Source organism: Mustela lutreola, chromosome 6 (genome assembly GCF_030435805.1).
Source record: "Mustela lutreola isolate mMusLut2 chromosome 6, mMusLut2.pri, whole genome shotgun sequence".
In the NCBI taxonomy this organism is placed as follows: Eukaryota; Metazoa; Chordata; class Mammalia; order Carnivora; family Mustelidae; genus Mustela; species Mustela lutreola.
This window is the reverse complement of record NC_081295.1, coordinates 102,945,488-102,971,980: the sequence shown is the minus strand read 5'-3', so window position 1 is coordinate 102,971,980 and position 26,493 is coordinate 102,945,488. Positions and strand designations below refer to the sequence as shown.

Sequence of the window (26,493 nt, the reverse complement as noted above, 5' to 3'; positions counted from 1 at the left end):
ACCCCCTCACTTTAAATCTGGAGGACTCTTTGGGTCTAAAATGAGTTTCTTATAGACAGTATATCAATTTTTTTTTTAATCCATTCTGATACCCTGTGTCTTTTGATTGGGGGCTTTTAGCCCATTTACATTTAGAGTAACTATTGAAAGATATGAATTTAGTGTTATTGTATTGCCTGTAAGGTGACTGTTACTGTATATTGTCTCTGCTCCTTTCTAGTCTACTACTTTTAGGCTCTCTCTTTGCTTAGAAGACCCCTTTCAATATTTCCTATAGGGCTGGTTTGGTGTTTGTAAATTCTTTTAATTTTTGCTTGTCCTGAAAGCTTTTTATCTCTTCTTCTATTTTCAATGACAGACTAGCTGGATATAATATTCTTGGATGCATATTTTTCTCATTTAGTGCTCTGAACACATCATGACAGTCCTTTCTGTCTTGCCAGGTCTGTGTGGATAGGTCTGCTGCCAATCTAATATTTCTACCATTGTATGTTATAGACCTGTTGTCCCATACTGTTTTCAGGATTTTCTTTGTCACTGAGACTTGTAACTTTTACTATTAGATGATGGGGTGTGGACCTATTTTTATTGATTTTGGGGGTGTTCTCTGTGCCTCCTAGATTTTGATGCTTGTTCCTTTAGCTATATTAGGGAAATTCTCTACTATAATAATGCTCAATATACCTTCTGACCCTCTCTCTTTCTTCTTCTTCTGGGATCCCAATTATTCTAATATTGTTTTATTTATTATATCACTTATGTCTTGAATTCTCCCCTCGTGGTCTAGTAGTTGTTTGTCTCTTTTTTGCTCAGCTTCTTTATTCTCTGTCATTTCGTCTTCTATATCACTAATTCTCTCTTCTGCCTCATTTATCCTAGCAGTAAGAACCTCTATTTCGTTTGCACCTCATTAATAGCTTTTTTGGTTTCAACTTTGTTAGATTTTAGTTCTGTTATTTCTCCAGAAAGGTATTTTATTTCTCCAGAAAGAGATTCTCTAATATCTTCCATGCCTTTTTTGAGCCCAGCTAGCACCTTGAGAATTGCCATACTGAACTCTAGTTCTGACAGATGACCAATGTCCATATTGATTATGTCCCTAGTTGTTGGTACTGCCTCTTGTTCTTTTTTTGTGGTAAGTTGTTTCCCCTTGTCATTTTATCCAGATAAGAATATATGAACAAGAGAATAAAATACTAAAAGGGATGAAAAGGCCCCAGAAAAATATATGATAACCATATCAGAAGAGACCCGAAACCGAAGGGAGAAGAACAGGGGGAAAAAAAAAAATATATATATATATATATAATAATAAAGCCCTGATTCTTTCCCTTATCTTAAAGTAATTAATTGGTTTCCCATCAGTGTCTAAGGTAATAAATGGGGACTGCTTTTTATTATCATGGACTTAACATGTTAGATATGTTTTATTTATTGTATTTATTATTCTTAGCACTCAGTTTAGGTTGTTCTTTAGGTGGCCAGTAAGAATCTATACATGTTAGGTCCTGAACCATTTTTTAGTCTTGCCTTATAAGTACAGGGACTGATTTTAATCCCTTAATTTTTTAAATGAGCTTTTAATTGACATAGAACATATACACAGAAAAATGCATAATTCCTGAGTGTAATAGCTCAAATTTTCATGAGGCGAAGGCACCTGTTTTTTACTTTGTGTAATGAAATCATACAACCTTTTCTTCTAAAGGTTTTATATATTTGATAGAAAGAGACACAGCGAGACAGGGAACATAAGCAGGTGGAGTGGGAGAGGGAGAAGCAGGTTTCTGGCTAAGCAGCCCAATGTGGGGCTCGATCCCAGGACCCCGGGATCATAATCTGAGCTGGGGTCAAATGCCCAACAACTGAGCCACCCAGGTGCCCCTACAGTATGTTCTTTTGTATCTGTTGTCTTTTGTTCAACTTTTGTGAAAAGCATCCATGTTCTTTTGCATGGTGATTGTTTCTTCATTCTCTGTCATCGGATGTTGAGCCTCTTGAATTGATTCTCTACCTTTTCAATTCTTTTTCTCTTGAACATTAAAAATTTTTATGTTCTACTTTTTGGTATATTTTCTCAGACTTGTGTTCAGGTTTTCTGCTGTTCCCTGCATTGTCTCTCTCTTTTTAAAAAAATTTATTCTTTTTCAGTGTTCCAAAATTCATTGTTTATGTACCACACCCAGTGCTCCATGCAATACGTGCTTTCCTTAATACCCACCACCAGGCTCACCCAACATTGTCTCTTTTTGTTCAGGGTTCCTTTTTTTCTGATTGTGTTGGTCTTTGCCTTTTATTTAATAGCTTTACTGAGATGATTTGTGACTGGTTAGTCATATTTATTTACTTATTTAAGATTTTATTTATTTATTTATTTATTTGTCAGAGAGAGAGAGAGAGTGAGCATGCACGAGCAGGCAGAGAGGCAGGCAGAGGTGGAGAGAGAAGCAGGCTCCCTGCCAAGTAAGGAGCCCAATGCGGGACTCATCCCAGGACCCTAGGATCTTGACCTGAGCCAAAGGCAACAGCTTAACTGACTGAGTCACCCAGGCGTCCCTGGTTATTCATATTTAGATGTGAAGACTAAATAGCCATTTGGAAGCAACTGTGGGATAACTGATGGAAAACCACAGTTTTACTTGGGAGAACTCCAAATGTCATGGTTCTGATTACCTTAATTGCTTCATAAGAAGCCACTCCAACCTCAAGGGCAAAAACCAGCATCAATCACATATTGTTACTATCTCTGGTGATTTGGGGGATTGAGTGGTCTCAAATAGGTGGTTTTCATCTGGGGGCTTTCATAAGGTTGCTGTCCAAGTGTGTGAATCTGAGGTCTTCTGGAAGCTTCTGCACTCATATATCTGGCTCCTGGGCCAGGAAGACTCCAACAGTTGGAGGCTAGAGCTCCTGGGACTCTCAGGGCATTTATCTTACTGTGGTCTCTCTAGTGTGGCAGCTACAGAGTAGCTGGATATTTTACATGGCAGCTCAGAGTTCCAAAGGCATGTGTCTCAAGATAGTGTGAGATGAGAGCCATAGGAATGGCCTCTTTTAACCTAGCCCAGGAAGTCATGCAGTATCCCTCCTAGAGCATTGTAGTCACTATAACTGAGGCCCTAAGACAGTCCATAGTCCCAGGGAAGGAAATTACACTCTGCTTCTTGATGGGATAGATGCTAAATAATTTGTAGACCTGTTTCATAATCACTGATGTTAATATCTATAAGTCTTTTCTTTAGGATTCTTGGGTTCTTCCTAAGATGAATTATCTAGGCTACTGGTGAGGAAGAGAGGTGGGACAATGCTCAGTAAGCCCCTCTGTCAGTATTCTTAGAACAGGGTGCAGGAAGGAGATTTCAGTTTGCTGGTGGGGGTGCTCCTGGTTCAGCATGCAGATTTTCATCTCACCCTCCCTTCACCAACTGTATTTTTTTTCTTACCCTCAGTTTCTTAATTCAGATTCCTTAGGAGCTCTGGTCTCCTGCTGGGGAGAGCCAGGGAATCTTACTGCCCCTTGTAAACCCTTTGAACCCATCCTCGTTTTCAGATATATACCTGTCTACCTTTGTGATACATGGTGTCTGCCATACTTGAGTTTTTTTCAGGTTCCTGGATAGCTTCTCTCTGCCTCTCTGGATTTACTTTCCATCCCTTTCTGCTCTCTTGGGGACTTTGGGACACTGACTATCTAGAGTACATTAGGGAGCTCCTTTCTACTGCCTTCTAGCATCAGTAATGGTGCTATGGTGAGCCACATTAGAGCTTGATACAAGAGGAAAAATCAGCAATATTGGTCCTGTCTTTATTTAAAATTCTGATATTTTGTTCATCGTGGAATTTTTTTGCATCCATTCTGACTCTTTTAGACCTTGTGTTAAAATATCATTTATCTTGTTACTGAGTCTTTTGGTCCCCCTCTCTCCTTTAAATTTTGCACCCAAAGCAAGTGTTTCATTTACTTCATGCGAATCCCATTACTCCTATTCAGAATACTTGGTGGCAAGACTCTATGTCCTGTTAAAATCATTTGGAGAATATTGATTTTTTTCCCCCTTTATTTTGTTTTAGCAGGTGACCAGCCTGTGGGGTTCAGTTCCGTCTCACCTTCTTTCAGTGTTGCAGACTTCAAAGTCTTTGCTATGCTGTGGGGTCTGCATCTGGCCACACAGGGTTTGTTTGGGCCTGGGTCATGACCTGTGTTGTAGCTCAGTTCTCAAGGCCTTTGCTTTGTACCTGCGGGTATAACAAATGCATGTGCCAGTGAGGGAGATCTCAGGACTTGTGTCAGTTCATACATAGAATTAGGGGACAGCTTTCTGAGATTTTAGCCATCCTCCCCAACTCTAAGTCCTGGTTGTTGATTCCTTTCTCTAGAATGATGAGGTTTCCTCTGAGTTTCAGCCTCCTGTGCACTTGCAAGTGAATGTTCCTGCCCTCAGAAGAACCTGCAAGAAGCAAGAGAAAGGGAAAAATAATGTGTATTTCCCCCATTCTCTTTTCATAATAAGGAGTCCTCTTCTTGTATCTCTCCTAGCACTGGTCACCGTATGGCAAAAATACTTACATTTATTACTTTCTTCTGCAGGGGTCTCCAGGGATTACAATAAAGAACCCAAAGGGAATTTAGCAGAGCTACCAAAGTCACAGAGAGCATAAACTCTTTACATCAATTGGGCATCTAATTAGAGATTCTTTTTTTTTAAATTTATTTTTAAATTATTTTTTATAAACATATAATATATTTTTATCCCCAGGGGTACAGGTCTGTGTGAATCACCAGGTTTACACACTTCACAGCACTCACCATAGCACATATCCTCCCCAATGTCCATAACCCCACCCCCCTTCTCCCAACTCCCCTCTCCTCTCTTTGGAGAACAGTGTGGAGATTCCTCAAGAAATTAAAAATAGAACTTCCCTATGACCCTGCCACTGCACTACTGGGTATTTACCCCAAAGATACAGATGTCGTGAAAAGAAGGGCCATCTGTACCCCAATGTTTATAGCAGCAATGGTCACGGTCGCCAAACTGTGGAAAGAACCAAGATGCCCTTCAGCAGATGAATAGATAAGGAAGATGTGGTCCATATACACTATGGAGTATTATGCCTCCATCAGAAAGGATGAATACCCAACTTTTGTAGCAACATGGATGGGACTGGAAGAGATTATGCTGAGTGAAATAAGTCAAGCAGAGAGAGTCAATTATCATGTGGTTTCACTTATTTGTGGAACATAATTAGATATTCTAATGTGTAAAATCCAAAGTCCTTGCTAGGTTGTCAGCTTTGTGCCTGGCAAGACAGTGTTCTAACCCAGGGCACAGACAGGGCTGGGTGCAAAGTGGGTATTCAATAAATACCGACTAAGTGGTCCAGTGACAGGCTTCACATAACTATTCAAAGTTTGACTACAGAAAATTGTATTTCCAAGGTTTTAAAATAATGAATGAGCCAATATCACATTAGGTAAGTGTCTCTGCTGTCCAAAACAGAAGCCTGGGGCCTCTGTGGCTGGGTTACTGCAGGAACAGATTGCCCTGAGGCTGGAGTATGTCCTTGGGTGTGGGGATTCAGCAGTAACTCCCATCCTGGCCCTGCTGTGTCCCTTTCTAATCCATAGCCCCAGGGCAACAACTTGTGGTAAGCGGACCCAACTAGTCATGCATCTGAGAACACAGTTCTGGTATATCCCCAGCAGTATTTATATCCTCTACTGCTAGATTACTAATTAAATTAAGTAATCTGGAAGAGAGCTATGAGAACTTCAAGTTCTTTGACACAGGCTCAGAAAACCAACTAAAATGAAAAACTACAGATATTCTTGGATGATATTTCTCTGAAATATATTTTAGTTTGCCATTTGTTTATTCATTTAGTGACCCATTGTTTATTCATTTAGTGACCCATTGTTTAATGCTTATTTTGTGAGAGACGACATATAATACATGTGGATGGATGAAGAGAAGCTCTTATTTAAAAAGCTAAAGAGATGGGACACCTGGGTGGCTCAGTGAGTTAAGCATCATTGGATTCTTAAATTTGGCTCAGGTTGTGATCTCAGGGTCATGAGGCCCATGTTGGGCTTGGGTTGGACGTGGAGCCTACTTAAGAGTCTTCCTATCCCTCTGCCCTATCCCCCTTGCACGCAGTCTCAAAAAATAAATAAGGAAATAAATAGAAAAGCTGAAAAGGCCTTGCTCTGCTCTCTCCTCTCCCTACCAGTTGACATTCTCCTGGAGGACAAAACATCTAAGCACTGATTATAACACAAGTGCTCCAGGAGTTTGCCAGTCCTCCCCCAGTCATCCCTGCCTGTCCTTCTCATTGCTCTTTCTACCTGGCCAAGCTCTCATCTCAGGGAGTCCCATCCCTGCTGAGCTGGTGGCAGGTCATGTGACCCTCAGCACACACTCCACACCCCAGGTTTGGAGTGGACCCAAAGTGCATACTTGATCCTCACTGGCCAGTTAGATTCCTTCTCCTGATAATTTTGAACTGGGATCCATTTTTGAATTGGCTAGGCTTTCATGCCAGTGTGGACTCAGATGGGAAACCACCATCTTAAGCAGACCTTTGGGACCATGTGACTAAGGAAGTATATTGATGTAGACTGTGGAAAGAAAGGGTGAGTGTAGAGAGGATCCGACCAAAGAATCCATGTCAGCATGTGAGAAACATGGAGACAGAATCCTGCTTGGCTTCTAATGGTGTCCCAGGAACCCCAAGGCCAGCTGTATCGCTGCCCTTGGAGTCCAGAAGATGCCCTGATTCCTTATGATAAAACTGAAAAGGATTTCTGGATTGTTTTCTTTTAACAAAATGCTTCTTGATTAAAATTTAAAAAATGAAATGAGATACAAGCTAAATATACATAATAATGGAAAAGAGGAAATAGCAAATAATTCTGTCTGGTTAATTCAAAAGATAGGTATATTATTTCATGTCTCCACTAAATTATTGCTATACTCCTCATCTCCACATGTCTAAGAATAAAAGTTAAAATTGATGTCCTGAAATTTTAATTATTTTATTTCTGATTGATGATTTTTAGAAGTTTATCACTTTGGTGATAGCCTTAGCATCTCTAATTTCTTTGTTCAAAAACCACTTGCTGGCAAGGATGCAGCTTGAGATAATTATGGCTTTGTATGCTGAGTGTGTTTTTTAAAGTTTATTTTGATTTATGGTGACTCAACCCCTCAGTCTATGTGGTTAACTTTTTTGGATGGGGTAGAGGTCTTCATGGATTCCCAAAATCTGTCTGCAAAAAGCGTGAAACTTAAGGAACTCTAGTTGGTTTCTTACCTCAATTCATTTTGCTGTCTCTGGGGTATTTGGTATGAAGGTGTCCAATAAGAAAGCATCTGTCTCATTTAACTGGTAATTACTAGTGTAGTGGATTATTTTCAAGGATCGTTTTCTTAGTGCCCTAGATAAGGATTAAAAGAATGCCTTTTAAATTTCTCTTCATCAGAATCAATTCTCCATTTTTTTCTCTGCTTTAGGAACATATCCCCCCTGAGGAACATTCCACAAAGTGAAAGTCTATTTTCCTCTTTGAGTGACAGGGACAGGTGTAGCATCTTTATCTTCTGACATAACCAGTCTAAACTTTCACATTGATTTTTTATCTCCTGTCTTGCTCTACCTGCTGAAAATTGAGTGAAAACTCCCAATCCTTTTGTCTCTCGGTATTTCATAGATGACATGAGAATTTTTAAATCCTGGCAAGAAAGTTCACATCAATAGCAACAACAACAAACAACAAAAGAAAAGTCCACAACAGGAGAAACTATAGGGTTGTAAAAAGTCACTTTCCTGCCTTTCCAAAGGACAGCAGTTTCCCTGTTTTCCAGTCTCAAAGTGTCTAGAGGGAGACTGGCCTGGTCTGAATTATAAAGAACAAATTGTTTTTCTCTGCCTCCCTCACATTTTTTTTTCTTCTTTCTCTCTCTCTTTTAAAGATTTTATTTATTTGTTTGAGAGAGAGAGCATGAACAGGGGGAGCTGAGCAGGAAGCCTGGACGATGAGGCGTTCTAACCCAGGACTCCAAGTTCTGAGCCAGAGGCAGACACTTAACTGACTAAGCCACCCAGGCACCCCCTCTTTCAAATTTCTGACTGAGTTTCTTGGTTATTTTCAGTGCTCAACTCTTTCTGGTCTCCTATCAAGTTGTCCTTCCCTACTGGCTTCTCTTACTACCCTAGTGTCCTACTCAGCTCACCTGCCCAGACTATGAGCCAACCTCTCCCTCCTTATCTTCATTCTTCCTCAGACCTTACTTTGGCTGGAAGAATTTCCCATGACTGAGGCAATGGCTCCTGTGCATGGTCATGTGAAAAGTGTCTGTGGAAGCAGGATTGGGGGTGTTGGGGAAAATGAAATATTAATAAGGGAGATGGAAGGTGGGGTGTGCCCTGGGTTGGACCTCACATCTCTTCTTAGAACTCTCACAGAGTGTCCTTCCACACCTTGCCCCTCACACTTAGGTGCCTTAGGTCCCTAGTGCAATATCACTGCCTTCTCTTCTAGACTCAGATTATGAGAAGAGATCAGGTTTCTCCACCTGCCCTTCTTATATGCTAAAAGCACATGACCCTAAGTAAACAGTTAGTAAATATTTGTTCAATAAATGAAGAGAATCCTCTCTTGTTACTCCAGTCATGATGTGCAAGTGACTGTTGATTCATCCTCTATATAGTGCTATGGCGCTGGTCCCAACCACTCCTTTGTGGAGTCATATGGACCATAGTAAGTGAATGCATGGATAAATGAAAAAAATGAAAAGAATGTGGGGATGATATTTTGAAAATATTAAACTGATTTTTTAAAAAATTCCCTTAATCGATAATATCCCTCATCTCTCCACACATGGAATGGATGGGTTTTGTTATTTCTGGGAAATAATAGGTACTCCCAGTCCCGAGCAAAGAAGTCATTTGTTGGCTTTGGTTCTCAGAGCTGACATCCTTTTTTTTTTTTTTTTAATTAATCATTTTTTAAAATTTATTTTCAGTATAACAGTATTCATTATTTTTGCACCACACCTAGTGCTCCATGCAATTCGTGCCCTCTCTAATACCCACCACCTGGTACCCCAACCTCCCACCCCCGCCACTACTTCAAACCCCTCAGATTGTTTTTCAGGGTCCATAGTCTCTCATGGTTCAGAGCTGACATTCTTGAGTCTTTAGCAACACAATGTCTTACCATCAAAAAGAGATTTTCTAAATCCCAAAAGTTTCTCTTTACCTATCAAGAGTTAAGCCTCGCTGACTCAAATCAAAGGTTTATTGTCACCAGTGGGTTCTGATCCTGGTCACTTATCAGAATCACTTGGGGCACCTTAAAAAAATACTAATGCCTATATTCTATTTCTAGAGACTCAATTTAGTTATTTGGTTTAAGATAAAGTTCAGGTATTGCTGTTTTTCAAAAACATTTCTTAATGATTTTAATGTGCAGTACTAGTTGAGAACACTTCTGTAAACCATAGTTTTTGAAGGCAGATGAAATGACTATGGGAAGACCCCACACAAAGGAGAGGGAAAAGTGGGAGAATAGGACAAAGAGGTCAGACAGGAATGATTTGACTCCCTCGTGAGCACTGAACTCTGGCATGTGGGTGGGCAAGGGTTGGCAAGGAAAATCCAGAAAGGTTGGGAAATACCTGGTGTGGGAGTTAGTCCTAACTTCTCACCATGTTTCACAGGAGAATACCAAGCCCTGTAGGTAGGTCTTATGTTAATCATGGTGCTGAGCATGGGCTGCTCAGGTGGTATTTTAGGAATATCTGAGGGATCTAAGTTGGTGGCCAAAAGTCCCCTGGAGCCCATCATCCTCCAGTGGGGTGTGGCAAAGGCAGTTGAGAATTTTGGGAACCCAAGAAGGATGCAGATGTAGTGTCAGATCTGGTTGAGATGGGGAGACTGCTGAGTATTAGAATCTCTGGCAGAAGGTGCTGGTGGGGACCAGTGAGTGCTACAGCGAGTGGCATCCTAATACACAAGGGACTTGACTTTCAGTGGGCAACAGACAGCAAAGACCTTGAGGGTGGTTTTTGTCTGAAACCCCACCTTCTGCTGCCTTGACGGTAGGAACATCTTCCCCTCCATCCAGATGTGAATCTGGGAAGATAGAAATAGCCCTCATTGGGGGTTGGAAACTTGAGTTGAATTAATATTCACTCCAAGTCAATTTGGACCAACATACATTGTTTTCAGCCAGAAGATATCGGGTTATATTTACTTATCAAACATATGTTGTTCTTCTGCTACCAGAGAAAGTAGGAACAACAGGGAAAGATGAAAATGGTTATAGATAATATTATGTGTTATTATGTGTCTTGTATGTCTGGGTGGTTGTATCTACATTTTTGAGATGACACCCAAAATATAAAGTATGAGCTCAGGTATTGACCAAGTAGATCTAATAATTTTTCAGTAGTATTTCACATAAAGTACAATGGAATAGTACTCAACAATGACAAAGAAACTGCCAATACATGCAATAATATGAAAGAAATGCAAAAATGATGAACAAAAGGAGGCAGACCCCAAAGAGTACATATTAATCCATTAATATGAATTTGAGGAATGGGAAACACAGTTGATGGTGATGGAAGTCAGAATAGTCATAATAGTGGTTATTGACCAGAAAGGCATGAGGGAAATTTTGGGGTGATGGGTATGTTCTCCATTTTGATCTGGGTGGTAGACTTAAAGATGTATACATAAGTAAAATGCCATTGAGTTGTCCACATAAGAGTTGTATATTTTATTGTATGTAAATTATAAATTTAAAAGTACTAAAAAAAGAGGAGTAAATGAAGAAAACAGTCCTACTCATTTTTCATCCAAATACTTGAGCTAAATTGTCAGAATGCAAAGCCAAGTGTTGAAAAGTGAATGGTGCCATATAAAAATATATGTGGTGCTTAAATTTGCCAGAGATTGAGTCAGTCAGGCTCCTGGAATACTAGAGAGAGGACAGAAGGTTTAGACATGAGCAATGAAGAAAATGTGTTTTTACCAAAAAGCCCCTGGCCTTCCTCTGACAGTTTCTTTTTCTCCTTTGGAAATTTTTAGATGCATTATGTTACCACAGCATTCTTCCAAAACTCTCCTTCTGGAATTGATTTGTCTAGAGACCGACTGGCTTCTTTAAAATCAAAAGTAAGCTGTCAACACATCATAATGGCATTTTTTTGGAGGGAAGATTGGTGGTGTAAATGGCCTGAAGATGCAGGGATCATGCATGTGTTCAGAGTCCTTAGGAAGGTTCCTTGTTTTCATTGTGGTGTAGTGGGGAGATTCTGTGTTGGTTTCGACATCAAAAAGATGTGAGGTCAGCACCCAGCCTCACCATTTCCCATCTGGGTGATCTTGGGAAAGTGGCTTAATGTTTTAGAACCTTTGTTTCTTCACCCGTGAAAAGGAGATAATAGCTCCTTCACAGATTGTGCAATGAAGATTAAATTTGATCATATATCAGTGATTGGCATAAGATAGGCTCCCAACAAATGAGTACTCATTATTATTGTTATGAAAGAATTGCCAAGTCACCTACCCAGACATTATCCTCATTAATAATGGACCTTAGTTCATACACTTGTGTTCTTTTCCAATTCTCTTCCTCTTTCTAATCTCAACTCAAATGCTATCTGCCTTAATTCATATTCTGCCTTTTTGTCTCCTTTGTTACCTTATAAGGTACTTAAAGGAAGAGTCTCTCCTCTGTTCACCCATACACTTCACAGAGGGGCCAGCACAGTGATTTACATAGGAAAACACCTAATGTTTTTTAACCTGAAAAATTCTTTTAAAATACAAATATTTGGGGCACCTGGGTGGCTCAGTGGGTTAAAGCCTCTGCCTTCAGCTCGGGTCATGATCCCAGGCTCTCTGCTCAGCGGGGAGCCTGCTTCCTCCTCTCTCTCTCTGCCTGCCTCTCTGCCTACTTATGATCTCTGTCTGTCAAGTAAATAAATAAAAAAAGATACAAATGTTTTAGCAGAGAAAATACATACTATTGATGTATCTGTAGTATTTTACATAGTAATCTCTATCAGTTTATCATATCAACTGCTTTATGAACTCCCAGAGTGCATTTCCTGGGGTTAGGAAGAGGATATTACAACAAGTAGTTAATGGTACAAGATGGTAGTGTCTAGGCACTTTTAAGAGTTTGGCTGATAGGGACCCCTGGGTGGCTCAGTTGGTTAAGCAGCTGCCTTCGGCTCAGGCCACGATCCCAGTGTCCTGGGATCGAGTCCCACATTGGGCTCCTTGCTCAGCAGGGAGCCTGCTTCTCCCTCTGCCTCTGCCTGCCTGTGCTTGCTTTCTTGCTCTCCCCCTCTCTGACAAATAAATAAATAAAATCTTAAAAAGAAAAAAAAAAGACCATGTTTACAAAAAAAAAAAAAAAAGAGTTTGGCTGATAATAAACCTGTGTAATAATTGTCTATTGCTGTGTACCAATCTTCCTGAAACTCAGTGACTTAACACAATGATAAATTATTTATTATGTCTCACAGGCAATGAGAATCAAGAATTTAGGAGCAGTATGGCTGAGTGGTTCCAACTTGAGGTTCCCCATGAAATTGCAGGTAGGTGTCAAGTGGGGCAACTGTCATTTGAAAGCTTGACTGGGGCTGAAGGTTCTACTTCAAGGTGGTCATGGCTGTCAAGTTTGTCCTGGATGTTGGCAGGAGACCTCAGTTCCTCTCCATGTGGGCCTCTTGTAATGTCCTCACTGCATGGCCACTGACTGTCCAGAATGCATAATTTAAGAAACCAAGCAGAACTTGCAATGCCTTTGTGGCCCAGCCTTGGAAGTTAGGCAATGTGACTTCTGCCATATTTTATTGGTCACAAAACCTACCCTGATTCAGTGTGAAAGCAGACCATGCAAGGGCATGAATATCATGAATTGAGGAATGTTGGCACCATTTTGGAAGTAAGTACCTTATTCTGGCACTAGAGATTAGGTCAAACTCATTCCACTTGCTTCCTGCGTGATGGTGGGTTGTACTACTTTTGACTCCACTCACAGGACTGCTGTGTTGTGCAGCTATGGAGGTGTTGTTGGCATTTGATCTGTGTTTGCTCTTGAGTTGGAAAACAAAGCAGCCCACTAGAAGGACCTTAGAAAGCCAGCTGTAGAGAGACTTTTTGGACTGGAATAAGGGGACTAGAAATTTAAAAAAGCAAAGGATGACATCAGAAAATACCTGCTTATGGAGCAAGCTTCCTGAGGGAGGATTTTGTCCTACTTGTTCACAACTGTACCCCCAAATTCAGAGCAGTGCCTGACATATGACCGATGCTCAAAATATATACATGTGATAAAGGCATGAGTTTGAAATCTGTTTAATAATCAATCTCTAAGGGTCCTGCGTGGCTCAGTGGGTTAAGTGTCTAACTCTTTGATTTTGGCTCAGGTCATGATCTCAGGGTCATGAGATCGAGCCGTATGTTGGGCTCCATGTTTAGCGGGAAGTCTGCTTGAGATTCTCTCTGCCCTCTCTGTCTGTCTCCCACCTCTCCACCCCCTGCACTCTCTCTCTTTTTCTCTATCAAATAAATAGATCTTTAAAAAGTAACCGATCTCTAGTACAACTTATTATAAACAAACTGTAGGGACCTTAGTTTATTATGTAAATATACATATGATAAGACATTCTTAATTATTAATGTTCAGAAAAGGTTATTTTATAGTTTGATGAGTATTACTTAAATTTTTACTTAAATTGCAAAAAAATTCAGTTTTTTTTTAAGATTTTATTTATTTGACAGAGAGAGATCGCACGTGGGCAGATAGGCAAGCAGAGAGAGAGAGTGAGGAGGAAGCAGGCTCCCTGCGGAGCAGAGAGCCCAGTGTGGCTTGATCCCAGGACCCCGAGATCATGACCTGAGCTGAAGGCAGAGGCTTAACCCACTGAGCCACCCAGGTGCCCCTAAAAAGTTCAGTTTTATAAAATTACTGTAAATGGTCTTTTCTTCTGAAACATCTCTCTTCTTTTTATTTGTATATCATCATGAAAGGAAATAGGGAAATAAGGAAATTGTAATTCTATTGGAAACATTAATTCCAGAAATCAAGTATTTTATATTTGACTATAATAGTGAATAGTGAATTCAGTTTTTCTGTCTCAATGACCACAGGAAAAATAATTTTTGATTGAATCTCTGTGATATTGAGAAATATATTTTATTTGAATAACTAGCCACAAAAATAGAATGTAGGAAAACTCTGAAGGCAAATTGAACTCTGAAATCGGAATTGCTCTTCACAATAAAAACTGGCTAAAATCAACGGTCAAATACCATGATCTACCATACTCTGAACTTCCCACTGGTTTACCATCAGTTGTTATTGTGAAGGTGATTTGTTCCTAAAATAGAAGGAGGCATCTGAGACAGGCTGAAGTAACCTCCAGCCCCATTCCAGTCAATGTGTAAAGAGCCATGGGCAAAAGCAGATAAATAAGGCTCCCCAAACCAGAAAAAGCATGTCAAAGAGTTAAGTTTCAACATTTAAGTTGTGATGGACGCTGACAGTTTTTGCTTCCATATGCAAGAAAAAAATGCAAGTTTTAAAAGTTGACATGAATTATTATTAGGGTTTCTGGAGGTTATTATAATGACAGGTAGGAAGGTAGGGGGTAGCTCTTCAGGCAATGGGATGAGAGTGGCAAGCCTTAACGTGGGCTGGTGAACAGCTGCTCTGTAAGGCAGAAAGCAAAATATATTGTGGGTCTTTTCAAACATCAGGTGTTGACGTTTAGTTGCTTATCAGAAGGTCTGCCTTGTCTTTCTGAGTGGCCCCTGTGGTGGATTACTTTTTTTTTTTTTAAGATTTTATTTATTTATTTGACAGACAGAGAGAGACGGAGAAGCAGGCTCCCTGCCGAGCAGAGAGCCCGATGTGGGGCTCGATCCCCCCCCCCCATGGGATCATGACCTGAGCCAAAGGCAGAGGATTTAACCCACTGAGCCGCCCAGGCACCCCTTAAAGGAAATCCTTCCTGTCAGCCCTGGGGTTGTTTCATAGGTGAGTCCATAGGAATTTGGGGATATCACTTTCCTGGAACTATTTTGAAAAACATCTCAGAGTTCTGTTTATAAACTGGCAATGGAGTTCTTCCTTTAGCAACTTCCACCTTAAAATTTCATTTGACTTGATCAGCTATGAGTCGTTAGCCTTGGGTCCTACAGTGCTGAGCTAAAGGAGAGTCTCTTCCCGCTGGGGTCCCAGGAAAGTTCTGGTTAGACACGTTCTGCAAGATTCCCATCTCTCCAAAGGGCTGAGAACTGAAAATGGAAGACCCCAGCAGCATAAAACTTTCGGTGTGGTATGTTGGCAAAATTAGGCATGTGCAAGAAAGGAGGTTCTGTCTTTGCTTCCACTAGTCTTGTTGATTTGCACTAGTCTTGTTAAATTACTGGATCACATGGTGATTGTATATTTAATTTTTTTGAGGAAACTCCATACTGTTTTCCATGGTGACTACACAGTTTGCATTCCCCCTTAAAGTGTATGAGGGTTCCTTTTTCTCCACATCCTAGTCAACACTTGTTGTTTCTTATGTTTTTGATTTTAGCCATTCTGACAGATGTGAGGTGACATCTTGAGCTTTTTTAGGTTTCTGTTTCCATTTCTCTTGCCATTAAAAGGAGATAATATTGATTTTAAATGTCTGTTTTCCAGTTCCAGTATGTACTAGTCAAGCCACTTTGGGTAAAACACATTTGAGTGTTTTACCATCTGTAAAATAGAATTAGAAATGACGTATAAGCTGGAGGGTAAAATTCTAATATATGTGGAGGCATGTTCTACGGTGCAAAGTAAGGTGCACGCATTGGTTTTGTCTTGTCAGTGTATCTAGGTGGTCAGCACAAGTTCGTTGCCCTCTTCCCAGGGGATTCCTTTGCTCACTCCCGGGAAGCTGGAGTTAACGGCAGTGCACATGTCTGAACTTCCTCCTGGGTCAATGGGATTAGTGCAAGAAGAAATAATGTGGTCGTTAGAAGGAGCTGAAGAGAAATGACGAATGCTTACGTGGTCTAGATGGAAGTCAATTAAGCTGTAATGATAATCTAGGATGTTTATGGCATGGTTTTCTAAGACAAACTATGTATATGCCTGTCTGGAATCAAACATTTATTTTTCCCCAAGTTTGCCTGCTCCTGACTTATCCTCTCCTTCCCCATGGTACAGCAAAAACCCTGATACTCCTTTTCTCATTTTCAAACCCTAGAACCACAGATTAAATGCAGAACTTCTAAGCCAGAGTCCAGCAGAACTTGATTTAGCATTGAATATGTAGTCGTTTACTGTTTGGAACTCAGTCATAGAGCATTTGGAACGGGAAGGGAAAATGACGATTTTAAAACTGAATGACTGTTAATGACACTTCAAGGGAAGAAATGATCATTAAAGTGAGTGTGAACTAATTTTAATTAATCAGTTAACTTAGAGTATGAAGTGGGAAGGACAGAGTGAGAGAGAGAATCCCAAGCAGACTCCGTGCTGAGTATGGACTCCAACACAGGGCTTAGTCTCATGACCCTGAAATCATGACCTGAGCCGAAATCAAGAGGTGGATGCTTAACCAACTGAGCCACCCAGGCACCCCGGAGACTAATTTTGTATTAGTGTGGACTAAATAGAACTTAAAAAAAAAAAAAATTCCAGTATAATTAACATACACTATATTTGTTTCAGGTGTACAGTATAGTGATTCAAGAATTCTAGGGGGCACCTGGGTGGCTCAGAGGGTTAAGCCTCTGCCTTCGTGGTCTCAGGGTCCTGGGATCGAGCCCCGCATCGGGCTCTCTGCTCAGCAGGGAGCCTGCTTCCCTGTCTCTCTCTGCCTGCCTCTCGGCCTGCTTGTGATCTCTGTCTGTCAAATACATAAATAAAATGTTAAAAAAAAAAAAGAATTCTATACGTTATTCAGTGCTCATCACATGTGTGCTTGTAATCCCCTTCATCTTTTTCACCTATCTGCCCCCCCGCCCCGTGACCATCAGTTTGTTCTCTATACTTAAGAGTCTGTTTTTTTGTTTGTCACTTTTCTGTTTCTTTGTTTTGTTTTTTAAATTCCACATATATTTGTCTTTCTCTGACTTATTTAATTTAACATTATACCCTCTGGATCCATCTATGTTGTTGCAAATGGTAAGATTTCATTCATTTTTATAGCTGAATAATATTCTAATGTATATATACGGCATCTTCTTTATCCACTCATCTATTGGTGGAAACTTAGGCTGCTTCCGTAATTTGGCTATTGTAAATAATGCTGCAATAAGTGTTGAGGTGCAAATATCTTTTCAAATTAGTGTTTTCATATTCTTTGAGTAATACTCAGTAGTGGAATTACTGGATCACATGGTGATTGTATATTTAATTTTTTTGAGGAAACTTCATACTGTTTTCCATGGTGACTACACAGTTTGCATTCCCCCTTAAAGTGTATGAGGGTTCCTTTTTCTCCACATCCTGGTCAACACTTGTTGTTTCTTATGTTTTTGATTTTAGCCATTCTGACAGATGTGAGGTGACATCTTACTGTGCTTTGATTTGCATTTCCCTGATGATGAGTGATGTTGATCTTTCCATATGTCTGTTGGCCATCTGTATGTCTTCTTTGGAGAGATATCTTTTCATGTCTTCTGTTCATTTTTAATTGCATTATTATTTTTGTTTTTGTTTTGAGTTGTCAAAGTTCTTTTTGTATTTTGGATACTGATACTTTATTGGACATGTCAGTTGCAAGTATCTTTTTAGATGGGACTTTGCAACTTTAATAAGTGCAAATAACCCCAAATTAATGGGATATCTCCAAAATGAAGTTAAAGGGATTTGCTGTAGCGTATTATGAAGGCAGCACACAGAGAAAAGGAAAACCCTTTCATGTTTGTATTCCGCTGAGCTTAGACACATCAGTTGGCTGGTTACATGTGCATTTATTGTCACTATATTCCACAGACATTAAACCTGAGGCCCTACAGACCCAAGATCACATGGCAGGGAGTGGAATGTGTGATTCCAGAGCTGAGGCCCTGACCAGCTCTGATTAGGTGGTTGGTGGTTGAGAGCAAGAATTAAGAATCACAAAGGTAAAGGCTCTCCGTGTGGCATAACACTTTCACATAAGCCAAGCATAGTTTATGGGCAGGACTCCTTACAGAGATTATTTGCTTTCAGAGGAAAAATCCTTTCATCCTCCAGCCTTGCAGGGTGGATATGAAGGCTCGAGGATCTTGGAAAATCTCAAGCCTTCATTAAAAGTAGTAGTTGTGATTGCTATTGTTATTTTTGTTATTATGTCGTGGAACCCTTGAGAAACCCACTGTGAATAACGAAGAGGATGACTGTGCGGGAAACTTTTAAAACTCAGGTTATACAATATTGTCATGTCCACTCACCATAGTTACATGGGTAGGTGGAGAAAAAGATCCAGGAAAAGTGAGTTTGTAGAGCATGTTTGAAAGAGAGAAAGAAATGAGACGATAATTTGGAGGAATAAACTAAGGTCTAGCTAGGAACAGTTCCATGAAACAAGAGTGGCAAAGGAGAATTCATGGGGACTTAAATGTGGAAAAAGACTAGAAAGTATTTACTTAGTCCAAACAAAGCAGCTGAGGCCGTACTGGTTTTGCCAAAATAACTGGATGGAAAATGATCTACCCATTGTTTTGGACGAGACAGTACCAAAGAGTTGGTGTGATACATCTCTTTCTCCCACTACACTGACCAAAATTTTGGCATGGAGTGGACACAACTTAAATCAGAGGGCAGGGAGAGGTGCCAGGGGGATCGCCTTACAGATACTGTTATTGGTTCTAGCTAACAATAATGGCAGTAACTTGAATTTGTGCAATTCCTTAAAAAGTATTTTCACATAAGTGATCTCATTTGTTTGAGACTGATCTCAGTTTGTTTTTTTTTTTTTTTTTTTTTTTTTTTTTTGTAATTTACTACTATATAGCCTTAAGGAAAAAGTGGTTACTGGGAAAAATAGCTGGTCTTGGAAATGTATTCAGTCCCTTAGGCTGGCGGCTCCCCATCCCCCCGGGCTCTGGGGGATAAAGTCTTTAATATCAGAATATTTTCTTCTCATTTGTTTTTCCTTACTCCATTTTAATTATTTAAAATCTCATAAAGTGGCAAGATTTCATTTCTTTTGATGGCTGCATAGTATTCCATTGTGTATATATACCACATGGATGGAACTAGAGCGTATCATGCTTAGCGAAATAAGTCAAGCAGAGAAAGACAACTATCATATGATCTCCCTGATATGAGGAAGTGGTGATGCAACATGGAGGCTTAAGTGGGTAGAAGAATAAATGAAACAAGATGGGATTGGGAGGGAGACAAACCATAAGTGACCCTTAATCTCACAAAACAAACTGAGGGTTGCCGGGGGGAGGGGGTTGGGGAGAAGGGGGTGGGATTATGGACATTGGGGAGGGTATGTGATTTGGTGAGTGCTGTGAAGTGTGTAAACCTGGTGATTCACAGACCTGGGGATAAAAATATATGTATATAAAAAATATATGTTTATAAAAAAAAAAAAAAAAAAAATCTCATAAAGTGAATGTATCCATATAGACTAATTAGATAATGAAAATTGGAAACTTTTTTAAAAAAAGATTTTATTTAATTATTTGAAAGAAAGAGAGAGAGAGAGGTGGGGAGGGGCAGAGGAAAAAGAGAATCTCAGGCAGACTCTTCACTGAGTACAGAGCCCAATTTGGGGCTCGATCCTAGGACCCTGACATCACCACCTGAGCTTAAAGTGGAAACTTAAAAAAAAAAAAGATTTTATTTATTTATTTGAGAGAAAGAGAAAGAGGTGGGGAAGGGCAGAGGAAAAAGAAAATCTCAGGCAGACTCCTTACTGAGTGCAGAGTCCAGTTGGGGATTTGACCCTAGGACCCTGAAATCACCACTGGTCTTCAAGTTGGGTGCTTAACCAACTACACCACACAGGTACCCCTCTGGAAACTTGTCACATCTTCCCTCATAACTAGAGAGGCAGTATAGAGGTTCAAACTCTTTAGGTTTCAACCCAACCTTTACTTCCTTTCTAGATGTGTGAATTTGGACAAGTTACTTAGCTGCCCTGTGCCTCAATGTTCTTATCTTTTTTTTTTTTTTAAGATTTTATTTATTTATTCAACAAAAAGAGGTAGAGACAGCAAGAGAGGGAACACAAGGAGAGGGAGCAGGAGAGGGAGAAGCAGTCTTCCCGCTGAGCAGGGAGTCCGATGGGGGGACTCGATCCCAGGACGCTGAGATCATGACCTCACGCCAAGGCAGAACCTTAATGGACTGAGCCACCCAGGCGCCCTTCAACGTTCTTATCTTAAAATGATGTGAATTAGAATGAATTCATAGGGATTCCAGTGGCTCTCAAACTTTGGCAGCATCAAAATCCCCTGGAGGGCCAATCAGTAGGTGGGTGACAGGACAGAGAATTTTCAGTTCTACTAAGTCCTCAGGTGCGGCTGATGCACTCTGAGAATTCTAGCATATTCCATGAGCTGATTTCGTGATCAAAGTGTTTATCAAAGCACCTGGCACGTATTCAATAAATGTTAGGTGTTATTATTCCTATTGTCCTCCTCATCCTCATTCCCATCATTGTCATCGTTACCACTGTCATCAAATATATGAGAGTGCCATGAATCAATAACAAGGCAGTCCCCAAACTCTCCCAGTTAAAATAATAAAATTTACACACAATGGAGGCATTTTTCAGCATTCCTGAGCAATTACTAAGGAAGAAACTAAACCAGTATCTATGGCAGGCCTCCCTGTGGGCAGCTCCGCCTGGCTTATCGCTGCAGCTGTGGAAATAAACCAAGACCAATCATGAGAAAAGCAAAGTCTGTTTATTCACCACTTGTGTTTTGGCAGACTCAGAGGCAAAAAGGAAAAAAGAAAGTCTTCAGGTCTGCTGGGATTGGCTGTTGGCAGGGGAAAGCTGGAGGCTGCCTCAGTAGAAGTGGGGCATTTTGGGTGATTGGTTAGGGTGGGTATTTGGCTTTTTCTTGTTGGTCCTAAGCATGAAGCTGTCAGTTATTAATCAAATCCTGATAGTTTGGGGCTGATTATCACAGAGTTATTGTTCAGCTCCCTGGATTGTCACCAGAGATAGCAATCTGGCTCCCTGCACTTTTGACTTATAGGTGGGCTGGTTTCCGGGGTTGTTTATTGCAGATAAGGAGATTGGTTTCCTGTGTAGATCAGGGCATGTTGTGGGTCAAAGTTCAGTTTTTACTTATGGTCTGGCTATTGTCTATTTTTACGTTCTGTCTCTCACAGTGCAGGGACAACCTGGAGGGAGAGGAGGTTCTGGCTGCATTGACTAGTGATCTAACCCATGTGGTACTTAGGATCTTTATTACAGCTCACACACTGGCTCACTTCTACATCAGTTACTTGGAAGCCTGGTTAGTGTTGGTCTCTTAGCATATTAGCAAATCAAGGCTTGGCAAAACCAAGGGATAGATTCTATAATTTACTAAATTATCAGCTAATATCACTTAACAAGCTTCTTGTTGGCCATGCAGCCATTCTTTCATGGGCAACAACTCAACTTCATCGTAATTTATGACTAACTTGTGCCTCTCTTACTCACAGCACCTTTAAGCCACTGCACAAGGGTCTAGAAATAATAATGACAATTGTAACTCAAAATTATTGTGTTTTGTGTGTCAGACTAAAGTGTACAAAAGCGCTTTCCATATGTCATTTCACTTAATCTCATAGTGATGCTGTAAGGCAGGAAATGATTCAATTGCTTATTTCCAACAAGTGTGTGGGGATGGGTTTCCCCCACACCAACAGATAATTCTAGGGATACCGGCTGGTGCCTAACAATTTCACTCAATTCTGACTCTATCTACTCCATGATAATGTCATATCCCACAGGGTAAGAGGTCAGTCCTACAAGACTTCCTCCCTCCCCACCCGCAAGCTTCAGATGTCAGTCACAAGCCCAGGCCGTTACCCATACTTCTGACTGGCTATAAATCTGAGGTTCCCATGACTCTATTCATTTGCTGAAGTATCTCACAGAACTCAGAAACATTTTACTTACTAGATCACTGGTTTATTAAAAAGGGTGTAACTCAGGAACAGCCGGATGGAAGAGAGGCATAAGCTGAAGTAAGGGGAAGGGGCAGAGATCTCTCATGTCCTTTATACACACACTGCTCCCCAGTACTTCTGTGTCTTCATCATCCTGAAAGTGCTCCAAACACCCTCATTTTGAGTCTTTTTTTTTTAAGATTTTATTTATTTATTTATTTGACAGAGAAAGAGAGATCACAAGTAGGTGGAGAAGCAGCAGAGAGAGGGGGAAGCAGGCTCCCTGCTGAGCAGAGAGCCCAATATGGGGCTTGATCCCAGGACCCTGAGATCATGACCTGAGCAGAAGGCAGGGGCTTAACCTGCTGAGCCACCCAGGTGCCCTCATTTTGAGTTTTTATGGAGACCTAATTACACAGGCATGATTGATTAAATCATTAACCATTGGCAATTGACTCAGTCTCCGGCCCCTTTATACTCCCTGAACCTCAGAGGGGTGAGGTTGAAAGTTCTGATCCTTTAATCTCTAATCACATGGTTGGTTCTCCTAGCAACCAGCCCCCTCCTTAGGTGCTTTCCAAAAGCTAACTCATTAATGTTACAAAAGACACCTATAGGGGAACCTGGGTGGCTCAGTGGGTTAAGCCTCTGCCTTGGACTCAGGTCATGTGATCTTAGAGTCCTGGGGTTGAGCCCCATATCGGGCTCTCTGCTCAGCGGGGAGCCTGCTTCCTCCTCTCTCTCCGCCTGCCTCACTGCCTACTTGTGATCTCTGTCTGTCAAATAAATAAATAATATTAAAAAACAAACAAAAAAACCCCACCTATAGTTCTCTTATTACTTGGGAAATTCTAAGATTTTAGAAGCTCCATGCCAAATGGGATGAAGACTAAACAAACCACAATGCCACAAGTGGGTGATAGTTATGTTCATTATTATTATTATTATTAATATTATTTTGTAAGTAGGCTCCATACCCAAGCATGGAGCCCAACACTTGACCCTGAGATCAAGACCTAAGCTGAGATGCTTAACCAACTGAGCCACCCAGGCACCCAGTGATAAGTTCATTATCTTGATGGCGTGTTGGCTTCATAGGTTTATGTGTTTGTAAAAATTTATTAAATTGCACACTTTAAACTTGCAGTTGACTGTATGTCAGTTAGGCCTCCATAAAACTCTTCTGAAAAATTAAAAAATGAAACCATAAGTTGGAGGAAAACATGGCAATTTTTGATCTCAGAGTGGGAAGACCTTCTTATACATAAGTACAGAAGAAGTACCATAAAATGAAGAAAAGTTTAAAAGTTTTACTTAGATGAAAATTTAAAACCTATTAAGGAAAACACAACAGAAGAAAATTAAAAGCCAAATGGCAAATTGGTAAAATATTGATCAGTATGTCTAGATACACGTCCTTAAGATTTTAAAGTATAAAGAGTTTTTACAGAGAAATTAGAGAGCTGAGAACATACCAATTGATTAACGAGCAAAGGATGTGAATAGATAATTTGTAAAAGGAGAAATACAAATGGTTAAGAAACATCTAGAAATGTTTCCTAATCCCATTAATGCAAATTAAAACTGAGCACGGTGATGATGTCACTCTCTACCTAGTGAATTAACAGAAACTTTCAAAAACTGATATAACCTGGTGTTGAGAATGGTGATAGAAAAAGAGACATCTTTGGAGGCCAGTTTGGTGGCAGGTATTACAAGCTGTAATCTTTTGGGCTGAAAATTGCATACCAGTATTATATCCTAAGGAAATAATTCCTGTATAGGAAAAAGTGTTTTACCAATTCACAGCTAAGTTTGATAAATAAATGATTTTTTGAGGATTCTTCTGAATATCCTACCATATTGTTGATTGTCTGAGATCGTTCTTCCCAGCTAAGAACTTGTATTCTCAAACTTAAGGAGCAGTTGCTATCAAATGTTACGTTTCTTGATGATTTTACATCGTTAGATAAAGAATGTATTTACTATTACTGTTAACTGATGCTTTTTATTTTTAGAAATGTTAACCCTATATTTTCTGTGTCCATTTTGCAAATAGTTTTATTTTCATAATGCAGCAGTTAATTTGGTTTCTTCTAAAAATCCAGCTTAATAATTTCCAAATTTTTTCCAAATAATTTAATTTTTAACATTTAAATTTTCAATTTAAATCAATAAATTACATTTTCTTAAAAATGAATGTTATATTTTGAAATCAATATATGCATATATTCAAAGAATTGACTTTTTACAGTATAGCAAACCAAATATCCTTCTCGACTTCCAGTGGTTTTAAGGTTCTATCCGCAAAAAAAAATTCGCTTTGTGTTTATTCATACCACGCTGAAATGATAGTGGTCTAGACTGTCCTAAGAAACACTGGCCAATATGCACAGCTTTTATTAAACTTAGCTCAGGAGTCTAAGCCCCCCCCCCCCCAGTACCCCACTATGATAACTAGGAGACTCTCTGAGATTCAGCCAAGAGTTTTACGCATTCTGAGTTTGTGACAGCATTACCTACACCTGAGACTTAAGTTCCTGGAACTAGTTAAGCAGATCGCTCCATAAATAGCTTTTGTTTGGTGCAGGTTCTCAGCTGCGTAAAGAGAACTTACTTCCTGACAAACCACCCTTTTCATTTCCTTTCACCTCTGAACTAAACTGTTGTCGAGATAGAGAAAAAAAAAAAAAATCAGCTGCCCTATATTATTCAGGCAGTAATAATAAAAATCAAGATAGGAAATGGCCCAGTGTGGTTGTCCAGATTTGGCTTTGACTAGCTACTAATGTGAACATTTCCTCACTTCCTCCACGCAGACTTCCTGGTTTCCCTGTCTCCGCCGCTACAGCTTTGCAACTCGGGTGGGGCTCACAGAGCCAGGGATCTGGGTTCGTCATTGTCCGACGTGTGCGTGTGTGTATGATTTTATGCACATAAAATATTAAGAAGTTAGTCCTTACAGTGAAAGATTGAGTCCTCACAGTGAAAGACTCCTTGAACTTGAAGTGGCAGTAGATACGAGTCCTGTAATGATCGTCGCGATAATAGCTATCGTTTTTGAGCCGGACTGTGTGCCTCGCAATGTGATAAGCCGTTGGTAAACAGCTATTGCTTTTCTCATTTTAAAGATGAGATTAGAGAGGTTAGATCACTTGCTCTAGGTCATACAGCTAGTAGGTGGTCAAGCTGGGGTTTGAACCCAGGTTCGTACGGGTCTTAAGCCCAGGCCCAGAACTAGACGGCCTTGTCTTTTCAGAACTGGGTCCACGAACAGGAGTCTTGTTGCTGGTGGAGGGTTTGGACTCATCCGCCCAAGTGATTATGGAGTAGCAGACTGTGAGCTCAGTGAGCAGAGTTTGCTGGTTAGTATTGTTCTCCCTCCTTACCATTCAATAGTATGCTTCTCATTTATATATTGCAAAATAGTAGGTGGGAAAACATACAGGAATGGTAGAGTTCAATCTTGAAGGATTACAGAGAACTTCTTGGAAGAATTTGAGGGTTTATTAATTTTTTTTTTAAAGAAAATAATTGTGAGCCTTTTTAGTTATCAGTTCTGCAAGGTGATTTTCTTAGATAGGCTCTAAAGTGTTTCTGCCTTTGACGTGATTGCAAATGTACAGCTTTCATCAAATTGAAAGAGGCTTGGTCTTTCTGTGACTCACATTAATGCTTCACTGGTGACTTCTTAATTCTACAATATTTCTTGGGCCTTGGGGATTTGGTGAGAAACACAACAAGCAGAGTCTCTAATTGATTTTTCTTCCAGTGTAATTACCTCTCTTGAGATTGGGAATATGTCTTAAAATTAACAGCAAATAAAGAGACAGTTAACACTGGCTTTGGTAGCACAAAAGCTATTCTGTGTTGTACCTAGAATTCAGTATGTATAGTAGGATATCAAATTTGATATCCTATGGGATATATATTGAAATATTTAAAAGTCTTTAACTGAGAAGGACTCCTATTTTAAACATAGTTGACCTTAGAAGTATTTGAAGCTGTCACTGTGAAGACAAGTTTATATACTTGATGTTTGTAGCTATCAATTTGTCTTGACTCATGTAATTAAAGATCTGAGAAATAATTAAGGAATTGGGGGAGGGGGAGGGAGTAAATTGGAAGCCTTTTAAAATACAAACATTTAAAATGTTCCTAAAGGGAAAACACGAGGCACACTTTTTATCAGAATGTCAAGTGTCTGCCGCTAATTAATTAAATTAATTATTTTTCATATTTGATGTTGAAAGTTGGAGGATAAGAGACGAAAATGGAGTTTTCACTGGTAGAAGATAAAGAGGAGCATTTTGCAAAGTGGGATGCCGAGCTATGCTGAATCTGTGTTGAGAAAGGTGTGCGGCTGTCTTTCT

At 40.0% G+C, this 26,493-nt stretch overlaps 1 long non-coding RNA gene across 3 annotated transcripts in view; it reads left to right on the top strand.

Annotated features, from left to right (window-relative positions):
• The window catches only part of LOC131834126 (uncharacterized), a 141,060-nt gene that overhangs the window by 94,504 nt on the left and 20,063 nt on the right, over positions 1 to 26,493 (top strand). For 2 of the 3 annotated variants that reach the window (XR_009354764.1, XR_009354762.1), the window contains exons 7-8: positions 11,095 to 11,181; positions 12,543 to 12,614. This is a non-coding gene — a long non-coding RNA (uncharacterized LOC131834126). Of the gene's footprint in view, positions 1 to 11,094; positions 11,182 to 12,542; positions 12,615 to 14,887; positions 15,018 to 26,493 lie in introns of those variants that run through there. The other variant, XR_009354763.1, reaches the window with a different exon arrangement.